Genomic DNA, 12411 nt, shown 5'->3' with positions numbered 1-12411 from the left:
CCGACAAACTTTCTTCTTTTTTTGCAAATAATAGCTCATTTGGAATTTGATGGCTGCAACATGTCTCAAAAAAGCTGGCACAACTGGCAAAAAAGAGTGGGAAAGTTGAGGACTGCTCATCAAAGACTTATTTGGAACATCCCACAGGTGAACAGGCTAATTGGGAACAGGTGGGTGCCATGATTGGCTATAAAAGCAGCTTCCATGAAATGCTCACTCATTCACCAACAAGGACGGGGCGAGGGTCACCACTTTGTCAAATTGTTTAAGAACACCATTTCTCAAGCAGCTATTGCAAGGAATTTAGGGATTTGACCATCTAGGCTCTGTTAAATCATAAGAGGCGGCATGGCACAGTGGGTAGAGCGGCCATGTCAGAAACCTGAGGGTTGCAGGTTCGCTCCCCGCCTCTTGACATCCAAACAGCTGCCGTTGTGTCCTTGGGCAGGACACTTCACCCTTTGCCCACGGTGCTGCTCACACTGGTGAACGAATGATGGGCGGTGGTCGGAAGGGCATTACCGCAAACTGGCAGCCACGCTTCTGTCAGTCTACCCCAAGGCAAGATGTAGCGAGGACAGTAGCTTACCACCACCACCATGTGTGAATGAATGATGAAAGTAGTTTACCACCGCCACCGTGTGTGAATGAATGATGAAAGTAGTTTACCACCGCCACCGTGTGTGAATGAATGAAAGATAAAAGTAGTTTACCAACACCATGTGTGAACGAATGATGAAAGTAGCTTACCACCAGCAGGTGTGAATTAATGATGAAAGTAGTTTACCACCAGCAGGTATGAATGAATGATGAAAGTAGTTTACCACAACCACCATGTGTGAACGAATGATGAAAGTATCTTACCACCAGCAGGTGTGAATTAATGATGAAAGTAGTTTACCACCACCAGCAGGTGTGAATGAATGATGAAAGTATCTTACCACCAGCAGGTGTGAATTAATGATGAAAGTAGTTTACCACCACCAGCAGGTGTGAATGAATGATGAAAGTAGTTTACCACCACCAGCAGGTGTGAATGAATGATGAAAGTAGTTTACCACCAGCAGGTGTGAATGAATGATGAAAGTAGTTTACCACCAGGAGGTGTGAATGAATGATGAAAGAAGTTTACCACCAGCAGGTGTGAATGAATGATGGCTTCTCGCTACTCTGTGAAGCGCTTTGAGTGTCTAGAAAAGCGCTATATAAATCTAATTGTTGAGAGAATGTGGAGAAATCACTGCACGTAAGCCATGATATTACGCACCTTGGATCCCTCAGGCGCTACTGCATCAAAAAACCCACATCAGTGTGTAAAGGATATCACCACATGAGCTCAGGAACCCTTCATAAAACCACTGTCAGTAACTACAGTTGGTCGCTACATCTGTAAGTGCAAGTTAAAACTCTACAGTGCAAAGCCAAAGTCATTTATCAACAACACCCAGAAATGCTTTGCTGAGCCCGAGCTCATCTAAGATGGACTGATGCAAAGTGGAAAATTGATCTGTGGTCAAATTGTTTTTGGAACATGTGGACCAAAGAGGAAAAGAACCACGGGGACTGTTGTAGGGTGAAAGTGTTGTAGTCAGCATGTGTGATGGTATGGGGGTGTATTAGTGATTGTTGTAGGGTGAAAGTGTTGTAGTCAGCATGTGTGATGGTATGGGGGTGTATTAGTGATTGTTGTAGGGTGAAAGTGTTGTAGTCAGCATGTGTGATGGTATGGGGGTGTATTAGTGATTGTTGTAGGGTGAAAGTGTTGTAGTCAGCATGTGTGATGGTATGGGGGTGTATTAGTGATTGTTGTAGGGTGAAAGTGTTGTAGTCAGCATGTGTGATGGTATGGGGGTGTATTAGTGATTGTTGTAGGGTGAAAGTGTGGTAGTCAGCATGTGTGATGGTATGGGGGTGTATTAGTGATTGTTGTAGGGTGAAAGTGTTGTAGTCAGCATGTGTGATGGTATGGGGGTGTATTAGTGATTGTTGTAGGGTGAAAGTGTTGTAGTCAGCATGTGTGATGGTATGGGGGTGTATTAGTGATTGTTGTAGGGTGAAAGTGTTGTAGGCAGCATGTGTGATGGTATGGGGGTGTATTAGTGATTGTTGTAGGGTGAAAGTGTTGTAGTCAGCATGTGTGATGGTATGGGGGTGTATTAGTGATTGTTGTAGGGTGAAAGTGTTGTAGTCAGCATGTGTGATGGTATGGGGGTGTATTAGTGATTGTTGTAGGGTGAAAGTGTTGTAGTCAGCATGTGTGATGGTATGGGGGTGTATTAGTGATTGTTGTAGGGTGAAAGTGTTGTAGTCAGCATGTGTGATGGTATGGGGGTGTATTAGTGATTGTTGTAGGGTGAAAGTGTGGTAGTCAGCATGTGTGATGGTATGGGGGTGTATTAGTGATTGTTGTAGGGTGAAAGTGTTGTAGTCAGCATGTGTGATGGTATGGGGGTGTATTAGTGATTGTTGTAGGGTGAAAGTGTTGTAGTCAGCATGTGTGATGGTATGGGGGTGTATTAGTGATTGTTGTAGGGTGAAAGTGTTGTAGTCAGCATGTGTGATGGTATGGGGGTGTATTAGTGATTGTTGTAGGGTGAAAGTGTTGTAGTCAGCATGTGTGATGGTATGGGGGTGTATTAGTGATTGTTGTAGGGTGAACGTGTTGTAGTCAGCATGTGTGATGGTATGGGGGTGTATTAGTGATTGTTGTAGGGTGAAAGTGTTGTAGTCAGCATGTGTGATGGTATGGGGGTGTATTAGTGATTGTTGTAGGGTGAAAGTGTTGTAGTCAGCATGTGTGATGGTATGGGGGTGTATTAGTGATTGTTGTAGGGTGAAAGTGTGGTAGTCAGCATGTGTGATGGTATGGGGGTGTATTAGTGATTGTTGTAGGGTGAAAGTGTTGTAGTCAGCATGTGTGATGGTATGGGGGTGTATTAGTGATTGTTGTAGGGTGAAAGTGTTGTAGTCAGCATGTGTGATGGTATGGGGGTGTATTAGTGATTGTTGTAGGGTGAAAGTGTTGTAGTCAGCATGTGTGATGGTATGGGGGTGTATTAGTGATTGTTGCAGGGTGAAAGTGTTGTAGTCAGCATGTGTGATGGTATGGGGGTGTATTAGTGATTGTTGTAGGGTGAAAGTGTTGTAGTCAGCATGTGTGATGGTATGGGGGTGTATTAGTGATTGTTGTAGGGTGAAAGTGTTGTAGTCAGCATGTGTGATGGTATGGGGGTGTATTAGTGATTGTTGTAGGGTGAAAGTGTTGTAGTCAGCATGTGTGATGGTATGGGGGTGTATTAGTGATTGTTGCAGGGTGAAAGTGTTGTAGTCAGCATGTGTGATGGTATGGGGGTGTATTAGTGATTGTTGTAGGGTGAAAGTGTTCTAGGCAGCATGTGTGATGGTATGGGGGTGTATTAGTGATTGTTGTAGGGTGAAAGTGTTCTAGGCAGCATGTGTGATGGTATGGGGTGTATTAGTGATTGTTGTAGGGTGAAAGTGTTGTAGTCAGCATGTGTGATGGTATGGGGGTGTATTAGTGATTGTTGTAGGGTGAAAGTGTTGTAGTCAGCATGTGTGATGGTATGGGGGTGTATTAGTGATTGTTGTAGGGTGAAAGTGTGGTAGTCAGCACGCGTGATGGTATGGGGGTGTATTAGTGATTGTTGTAGGGTGAAAGTGTTGTAGTCAGCATGTGTGATGGTATGGGGGTGTATTAGTGATTGTTGTAGGGTGAAAGTGTTGTAGTCAGCATGTGTGATGGTATGGGGGTGTATTAGTGATTGTTGCAGGGTGAAAGTGTTGTAGTCAGCATGTGTGATGGTATGGGGGTGTATTAGTGATTGTTGTAGGGTGAAAGTGTTCTAGGCAGCATGTGTGATGGTATGGGGGTGTATTAGTGATTGTTGTAGGGTGAAAGTGTTGTAGTCAGCATGTGTGATGGTATGGGGTGTATTAGTGATTGTTGTAGGGTGAAAGTGTTGTAGTCAGCATGTGTGATGGTATGGGGGTGTATTAGTGATTGTTGTAGGGTGAAAGTGTTGTAGTCAGCATGTGTGATGGTATGGGGGTGTATTAGTGATTGTTGTAGGGTGAAAGTGTTGTAGTCAGCATGTGTGATGGTATGGGGGTGTATTAGTGATTGTTGTAGGGTGAAAGTGTTGTAGTCAGCATGTGTGATGGTATGGGGGTGTATTAGTGATTGTTGTAGGGTGAAAGTGTGGTAGTCAGCATGTGTGATGGTATGGGGGTGTATTAGTGATTGTTGTAGGGTGAAAGTGTTGTAGTCAGCATGTGTGATGGTATGGGGGTGTATTAGTGATTGTTGTAGGGTGAAAGTGTGGTAGTCAGCACGCGTGATGGTATGGGGGTGTATTAGTGATTGTTGTAGGGTGAAAGTGTTGTAGTCAGCATGTGTGATGGTATGGGGGTGTATTAGTGATTGTTGTAGGGTGAAAGTGTTGTAGTCAGCATGTGTGATGGTATGGGGGTGTATTAGTGATTGTTGTGGGGTGAAAGTGTTGTAGTCAGCATGTGTGATGGTATGGGGGTGTATTAGTGATTGTTGTAGGGTGAAAGTGTTGTAGTCAGCATGTGTGATGGTATGGGGGTGTATTAGTGATTGTTGTGGGGTGAAAGTGTTGTAGTCAGCATGTGTGATGGTATGGGGGTGTATTAGTGATTGTTGTAGGGTGAAAGTGTTGTAGTCAGCATGTGTGATGGTATGGGGGTGTATTAGTGATTGTTGTAGGGTGAAAGTGTTGTAGTCAGCATGTGTGATGGTATGGGGGTGTATTAGTGATTGTTGTAGGGTGAAAGTGTTGTAGTCAGCATGTGTGATGGTATGGGGGTGTATTAGTGATTGTTGTAGGGTGAAAGTGTTGTAGTCAGCATGTGTGATGGTATGGGGGTGTATTAGTGATTGTTGTAGGGGGAAAGTGTTGTAGTCAGCATGTGTGATGGTATGGGGGTGTATTAGTGATTGTTGTAGGGTGAAAGTGTTGTAGTCAGCATGTGTGATGGTATGGGGGTGTATTAGTGATTGTTGTAGGGTGAATGTGTCCTAGTCAGCATGTGTGATGGTATGGGGGTGTATTAGTGATTGTTGTAGGGTGAAAGTGTTGTAGTCAGCATGTGTGATGGTATGGGGGTGTATTAGTGATTGTTGTAGGGTGAAAGTGTGGTAGTCAGCATGTGTGATGGTATGGGGGTGTATTAGTGATTGTTGTAGGGTGAAAGTGTTGTAGTCAGCATGTGTGATGGTATGGGGGTGTATTAGTGATTGTTGTAGGGTGAAAGTGTTGTAGTCAGCATGTGTGATGGTATGGGGGTGTATTAGTGATTGTTGTGGGGTGAAAGTGTTGTAGTCAGCATGTGTGATGGTATGGGGGTGTATTAGTGATTGTTGTAGGGTGAAAGTGTTGTAGTCAGCATGTGTGATGGTATGGGGGTGTATTAGTGGCCAAGGCATGGCTAACTTACACATCTGTGAAGGCACCATTAATGCTGAAAGGTACATACACCTTTTGGAGCAACATATCTTGCCATACAAGCAACATCTTTTTCATGGATGCCCCTGCTTATTACAGCAAGACCGTGCCAAGCCACATTCTGCACGTGTTACAACAGCGTGGCTGGGTAGTAAAAGACTAGACTGGCCTGCCTGTAGTCCAGACATTGAAAATGTGTGAAGGCTAAAATATGAGGCAGGAGACTGTTGAACAGCTTAGGCTGTACATCAAGCAAGAATGGGAAAGAATTCCATCCATCCATTCATTTTTCTACCGCGTGTCCCTTTCGGGGTTGCTGGAGCCTATCTCAGCTGCATTGGAGCGGTAGGCGGGGCACACCCTGGACAAGTTGCCATCTCATCCACTTCAAACAGAGTTACAATAATAATTACAATAAGACAATACAACACAACAGGTCAAAAATAATTAAAAACGATTAATTAATAAGTTTGAAAGCAAGTACATTTCCAAAGAGAACTAGCTTCTCCATCTATTAAAATGGACTCAAATCCCCCAAAGCGATTCATTCTGGTAACCTCAGATCTTTCTGGATGTCATTCCATGACCAGCGTGAAGCATGACTGAAGGCTGTTTTACCAAGTTCTGTGTTGGCTCTAGGAACCAACATGTGGAGGACATCCTGGGAGCGTAGGCTAAAAAGGAAAGGCCATGTAACATGCTGGTAAAAATGCCCCTGTGACAACGTTTTTGCAATGACTTCATGATTATTTGCCAAATATATGAAGATTCTCAGTGTGAAGATGAAATATCTTGTCTTTGCAGACTATTCAATTCAATATAAGTTGAAAAGGATTTGTTGTATTCTCTTTTTATTTAGCATTTACACAACTTCATTGCTTGTGGCTTTTGTACACTGATGTTACATCCATGATGTCGTTCAAAACAGATGTGTTGTGTGTGTATGATTGTTTGTACATTGTTGTTACATCCATGATGTGGTTCACAACAACACAACAGATGAGATGTGTTGTGTGTGTATGATTGTTTGTACATTGTTGTTACATCCATGATGTGGTTCACAACAGATGTGTTGTGTGTGTATGATTGTTTGTACATTGTTGTTACATCCATGATGTGGTTCACAACAACACAAGCAGATGAGATGTGTTGTGTGTGTATGATTGTTTGTACATTGTTGTTACATCCATGATGTGGTTCACAACAACACAAGCAGATGAGATGTGTTGTGTGTGTATGATTGTTTGTACATTGTTGTTACATCCATGATGTGGTTCACAACAACACAAGTAGATGAGATGTGTTGTGTGTGTATGATTGTTTGTACATTGTTGTTACATCCATGATGTGGTTCACAACAACACAAGCAGATGAGATGTGTTGTGTGTGTATGATTGTTTGTACATTGTTGTTACATCCATGATGTGGTTCACAACAACACAAGCAGATGAGATGTGTTGTGTGTGTATGATTGTTTGTACATTGTTGTTACATCCATGATGTGGTTCACAACAACACAAGCAGATGAGATGTGTTGTGTGTGTATGATTGTTTGTACATTGTTGTTACATCCATGATGTGGTTCACAACAACACAAGTAGATGAGATGTGTTGTGTGTGTATGATTGTTTGTACATTGTTGTTACATCCATGTGGTTCACAACAACACAAGTAGATGAGATGTGTTGTGTGTGTATGATTGTTTGTACATTGTTGTTACATCCATGATGTGGTTCACAACAACACCACAGATGAGATGTGTTGTGTGTGTGATTGTTTGTACATTGTTGTTACATCCATGATGTGGTTCACAACAACACAAGCAGATGAGATGTGTTGTGTGTGTATGATTGTTTGTACATTGTTGTTACATGCATGATGTCGTTCACAACAACACAAGTAGATGAGATGTGTTGTGTGTGTATGATTGTTTGTACATTGATGTTACATCCATGATGTGGTTCACAACAACACAACAGATGAGATGTGTTGTGTGTGTATGATTGTTTGTACATTGTTGTTACATCCATGATGTGGTTCACAACAACACAAGCAGATGAGATGTGTTGTGTGTGTATGATTGTTTGTACATTGATGTTGCATCCATGATGTGGTTCACAACAACACAAGTAGATGAGATGTGTTGTGTGTGTATGATTGTTTGTACATTGTTGTTACATCCATGATGTGGTTCACAACAACACAAGCAGATGAGATGTGTTGTGTGTGTATGATTGTTTGTACATTGTTGTTTCATCCATGATGTGGTTCACAACAACACAAGTAGATGAGATGTGTTGTGTGTGTATGATTGTTTGTACATTGTTGTTACATCCATGATGTGGTTCACAACAACACAAGTAGATGAGATGTGTTGTGTGTGTATGATTGTTTGTACATTGTTGTTACATCCATGATGTGGTTCACAACAACACAAGCAGATTAGATGTGTTGTGTGTGTATGATTGTTTGTACATTGTTGTTACATCCATGATGTGGTTCACAACAACACAAGCAGATGAGATGTGTTGTGTGTGTATGATTGTTTGTACATTGATGTTACATCCATGATGTGGTTCACAACAACACAAGTAGATGAGATGTGTTGTGTGTGTATGATTGTTTGTACATTGTTGTTACATCCATGATGTGGTTCACAACAACACAAGTAGATGAGATGTGTTGTGTGTGTATGATTGTTTGTACATTGTTGTTACATTCATGATGTGGTTCACAACAACACAAGTAGATGAGATGTGTTGTGTGTGTATGATTGTTTGTACATTGTTGTTACATCCATGATGTGGTTCACAACAACACAACAGATGAGATGTGTTGTGTGTGTATGATTGTTTGTACATTGTTGTTACATCCATGATGTGGTTCACAACAACACAAGCAGATGAGATGTGTTGTGTGTGTATGATTGTTTGTACATTGTTGTTACATCCATGATGTGGTTCACAACAACACAAGCAGATGAGATGTGTTGTGTGTGTATGATTGTTTGTACATTGTTGTTACATCCATGATGTGGTTCACAACAACACAAGCAGATGAGATGTGTTGTGTGTGTATGATTGTTTGTATATTGTTGTTACATCCATGATGTGGTTCACAACAACACAAGTAGATGAGATGTGTTGTGTGTGTGTGATTGTTTGTACATTGTTGTTACATCCATGATGTGGTTCACAACAACACAAGCAGATGAGATGTGTTGTGTGTGTATGATTGTTTGTACATTGTTGTTACATCCATGATGTGGTTCACAACAACACAAGTAGATGAGATGTGTTGTGTGTGTATGATTGTTTGTACATTGTTGTTACATCCATGGTGTGGTTCACAACAACACAAGTAGATGAGATGTGTTGTGTGTGTATGATTGTTTGTACATTGTTGTTACATCCATGATGTGGTTCACAACAACACAAGTAGATGAGATGTGTTGTGTGTGTATGATTGTTTGTACATTGTTGTTACATCCATGATGTGGTTCACAACAACACAACAGATGAGATGTGTTGTGTGTGTATGATTGTTTGTACATTGTTGTTACATCCATGATGTGGTTCACAACAACACAAGTAGATGAGATGTGTTGTGTGTGTATGATTGTTTGTACATTGTTGTTACATCCATGATGTGGTTCACAACAACACAAGCAGATGAGATGTGTTGTGTGTGTGTATGATTGTTTGTACATTGTTGTTACATCCATGATGTGGTTCACAACAACACAAGTAGATGAGATGTGTTGTGTGTGTATGATTGTTTGTACATTGTTGTTACATCCATGATGTGGTTCACAACAACACAAGCAGATGAGATGTGTTGTGTGTGTATGATTGTTTGTACATTGTTGTTACATCCATCATGTGGTTCACAACAAAACAAGTAGATGAGATGTGTTGTGTGTGTATGATTGTTTGTACATTGTTGTTACATGGATGATGTGGTTCACAACAACACAACAGATGAGATGTGTTGTGTGTGTATGATTGTTTGTACATTGTTGTTACATCCATGATGTGGTTCACAACAACACAAGCAGATAAGATGTGTTGTGTGTGTATGATTGTTTGTACATTGTTGTTACATCCATGATGTGGTTCACAACAACACAAGCAGATGAGATGTGTTGTGGGAGCATGATTGTTTGTACATTGTTGTTACATCCATGATGTGGTTCACAACAACACAAGCAGATGAGATGTGTTGTGTGTGTATGATTGTTTGTACATTGTTGTTACATCCATGATGTGGTTCACAACAACACAAGCAGATGAGATGTGTTGTGTGTGTATGATTGTTTGTACATTGTTGTTACATCCATGATGTGGTTCACAACAACACAAGCAGATGAGATGTGTTGTGGGAGCATGATTGTTTGTACATTGTTGTTACATCCATGGTGTGGTTCACAACAACACAAGCAGATGAGATGTGTTGTGTGTGTATGATTGTTTGTACATTGTTGTTACATCCATGATGTGGTTCACAACAACACAAGTAGATGAGATGTGTTGTGTGTGTATGATTGTTTGTACATTGTTGTTACATCCATGATGTGGTTCACAACAACACAAGCAGATGAGATGTGTTGTGTGTGTGTATGATTGTTTGTACATTGTTGTTACATCCATGATGTGGTTCACAACAACACAAGTAGATGAGATGTGTTGTGTGTGTATGATTGTTTGTACATTGTTGTTACATCCATGATGTGGTTCACAACAACACAAGCAGATGAGATGTGTTGTGTGTGTATGATTGTTTGTACATTGTTGTTACATCCATCATGTGGTTCACAACAAAACAAGTAGATGAGATGTGTTGTGTGTGTATGATTGTTTGTACATTGTTGTTACATGGATGATGTGGTTCACAACAACACAACAGATGAGATGTGTTGTGTGTGTATGATTGTTTGTACATTGTTGTTACATCCATGATGTGGTTCACAACAACACAAGCAGATGAGATGTGTTGTGTGTGTATGATTGTTTGTACATTGTTGTTACATCCATGATGTGGTTCACAACAACACAAGCAGATGAGATGTGTTGTGTGTGTATGATTGTTTGTACATTGTTGTTACATCCATGATGTGGTTCACAACAACACAAGCAGATGAGATGTGTTGTGTGTGTATGATTGTTTGTACATTGTTGTTACATGGATGATGTGGTTCACAACAACACAAGTAGATGAGATGTGTTGTGTGTGTATGATTGTTTGTACATTGTTGTTACATCCATGATGTGGTTCACAACAACACAAGCAGATGAGATGTGTTGTGTGTGTATGATTGTTTGTACATTGTTGTTACATCCATGATGTGGTTCACAACAACACAAGCAGATGAGATGTGTTGTGTGTGTATGATTGTTTGTACATTGTTGTTACATCCATGATGTGGTTCACAACAACACAAGCAGATGAGATGTGTTGTGGGAGCATGATTGTTTGTACATTGTTGTTACATCCATGGTGTGGTTCACAACAACACAAGCAGATGAGATGTGTTGTGTGTGTATGATTGTTTGTACATTGTTGTTACATGGATGATGTGGTTCACAACAACACAAGCAGATGAGATGTGTTGTGTGTGTATGATTGTTTGTACATTGTTGTTACATCCATGATGTGGTTCACAACAACACAACAGATGAGATGTGTTGTGTGTGTATGATTGTTTGTACATTGTTGTTACATCCATGATGTGGTTCACAACAACACAACAGATGAGATGTGTTGTGTGTGTGATTGTTTGTACATTGTTGTTACATTCATGATGTGGTTCACAACAACACAAGCAGATGAGATGTGTTGTGTGTGTATGATTGTTTGTACATTGTTGTTACATTCATGATGTGGTTCACAACAACACAAGCAGATGAGATGTGTTGTGTGTGTATGATTGTTTGTACATTGTTGTTACATCCATGATGTGGTTCACAACAACACAAGTAGATGAGATGTGTTGTGTGTGTATGATTGTTTGTACATTGTTGTTACATCCATGATGTGGTTCACAACAACACTAGCAGATGAGATGTGTTGTGGGAGCATGGCTTGTTCTTCCTAGTTTAGTGGCTGTTCCACAGTGTTTAGTTCAGGACACGTTTGGGTGATGAATGACACATTATTTCACCAAACAAATGTTCCTTCTCCTCACAATGACAACATTTCCCTCACAGTTAGGTCAATTTCCTTGATATTCTGCGTTTAATTGTGATTGTGTTCTATTGGCCAATTCTCTGATTGCGTTAACACGAAAATCCTATGCCTTACTTTTTTTGTTGAGTTTAGTGATCATTGTTTATGCATACTAGTTTTGTGTCAAATAAAAGGTAAATGCATGCTTACTAGGAGTGTAACGGTACACAGAAATTTCGGTTCGGTACGTTCCTCGGTTCAGAGGTCACGGTTGGGTTCATTTTCGGTACAGTAAGAAAACAACAAAATATACATTTTTTGGTTATTTATTTACCAAATTTGCAAAATCTTCCACTCAAAAATATTTTTGGGGTGGAATATTTCATGTGAAGTAATGAGAACCTTGGACAAGTCAATAATTCATAACAACATTGATTTTGATTTAATATTTTGTTATGAGCAATGACAGTTTGAAAGAAAAAAACAACAACTTTGTTTTATTAGTCAACGTTGCAACGTTTTCTAAATTACATTTAGCCGTTAAGCTTTTTTATTTCACTTTTGTTTATGTTTTTGTTTATTTTAATAGTATTTTTAGAATGTGGCGTGGGCCTTTAAAACATTAGCTGTGGGCAGCAAATGGCCTCCGGGGCACACTTTTGACACCCCTGCTATAGATAATAAAATCTGATAAATCTATGGGTAAAAAGCATGCGCGTTTATCATAACTCTCTCACTTTCTCTGTTTCTGCCCCTC

The 12411-nt window shown here is 40.4% G+C and overlaps 1 protein-coding gene across 2 annotated transcripts in view; it reads right to left on the bottom strand.

Moving 5' to 3' along the window:
- Positions 1-12411, bottom strand: part of stk38a (serine/threonine kinase 38a) — a 41419-nt gene that overhangs the window by 9241 nt on the left and 19767 nt on the right. The gene's annotated exons all lie outside the window — the stretch shown is intronic.

This window comes from Nerophis ophidion, linkage group LG06 (assembly GCF_033978795.1).
Source record: "Nerophis ophidion isolate RoL-2023_Sa linkage group LG06, RoL_Noph_v1.0, whole genome shotgun sequence".
Lineage (NCBI taxonomy): Eukaryota > Metazoa > Chordata > Actinopteri > Syngnathiformes > Syngnathidae > Nerophis > Nerophis ophidion.
Note: the sequence above shows the minus strand (reverse complement) of the source record. Positions and strands in the feature narration are given on the sequence as shown.